Genomic DNA, 1407 nt, shown 5'->3' with positions numbered 1-1407 from the left:
ATTATCTTCATTACTATTTTCATCATCAACATCACCCACATTATCACCTTTTTAGGTAATTTTTTATATGATTATGAATACGAACTGTACAAATTTTCTCTTCAACAATTATCTACATGTTTTTGTTAAGCCTAGAAAGCAATTAAGAATATATAACCTTTAATAAAAATAATCATCATCTTCGCTGGCGTCATTGTCATCACTATCAACATCTTCATCATCGCTATAAGGCTGCATAATTAACAACTGTTGTGCTTCTTTCGTCAAATCCTGCAATTTTGTTTGGGGTAGTTTTCTCATACTTGATACAACAGGGTCGGAACTAATCAAAAGTCTATTGAATATATCTTCATTCGTCTTTTTTTCTGTTGCACTTGCGAGAAAAATGTTCTCTGTAGCTCTTAAAATCTTAAATCTTAAAAAATTTGAGTAGCATAAGCTAATAGAGAGGTTTCGTCTCTTAAAACTTTGCTTTTTTTCGCTTCGTTCTTTCACTGGCTTCATCAAATAAAGCTTCTGTGCAACCACGTTTGTTTTGTTTTGAACACGGAAAACCTATAGAGGACTCAAGCCAACTTTTGTTTGCTTTAAAAAAACGTTCTTCGTGTCTACAGGACCTATTCCAACGAACTTTGAACTCAGAGATGAAATATCTCATCTTTTCATTAAACTCTTTTAGATTTTCATCAGACGGCCTGATGCGATCTTTCATTTGTCCCGTTAAAACCTTAAATTTATCATTGAATTGATCGCAGCGAGAGTTTTTCATTATTTCATAAAGGCTTTGACGAGTAACCCATATGATATTTGAGCTCGTTCCTATAAAGAAAATAATAATATAATTAGGCCTTTATAGTTATGGTTATTCTCCGTTTACCCGTCTACCCGTAACCATATTAGTTAAAAATATCATCACTATCATTATTTCTATTTACTGCACATGACATTCATGCATAGAAATAGCAACACTATAAACAATAACAAAGATTATAATTAACACTAAAAATATGCATCATGTACCATTCTTTACGGTTTCACATATACCCTATAAATCATTGGGCAAATAAATTACGTCATTCTAAGCTATTATTGTAAAATTTCATAAACCCAAATTTTATTTTATGAGTCTAAGCAGATATGTATGTACATAAATGTATACATACTTTCTTTGATACATGCAGGTACTAAAAGTTTCGCCTTTGAAACAAAACAGTATTTAGCCTACTTTTGATAATAGACGTATGTACCTAATAGTTATGCCGTATGTAGGGTATAAAAAACAGTAATTGAGCAAACAAAGAACGTGGACAATAACAATATTACTTTTTTTGTATGCTTTGTACTTAGTTTTCACTTGTTATATTTGGTGTTATTCTTCATCGAGAATTTCATGTATATTTCACCAAC

General features: G+C 31.1%; 1 protein-coding gene across 5 annotated transcripts in view; it reads left to right on the top strand.

The window, feature by feature from the left end:
- Positions 1–1407, top strand: part of LOC118738722 (1-acylglycerol-3-phosphate O-acyltransferase Pnpla3) — a 255899-nt gene that overhangs the window by 199489 nt on the left and 55003 nt on the right. The gene's annotated exons all lie outside the window — the stretch shown is intronic.

Source organism: Rhagoletis pomonella, unplaced genomic scaffold (assembly GCF_013731165.1).
Source record: "Rhagoletis pomonella isolate Grant_MI unplaced genomic scaffold, Rhpom_1.0 Rhpom_scaffold_00005, whole genome shotgun sequence".
Lineage (NCBI taxonomy): Eukaryota > Metazoa > Arthropoda > Insecta > Diptera > Tephritidae > Rhagoletis > Rhagoletis pomonella.
This window is presented reverse-complemented; position numbering and strand designations above follow the sequence as displayed.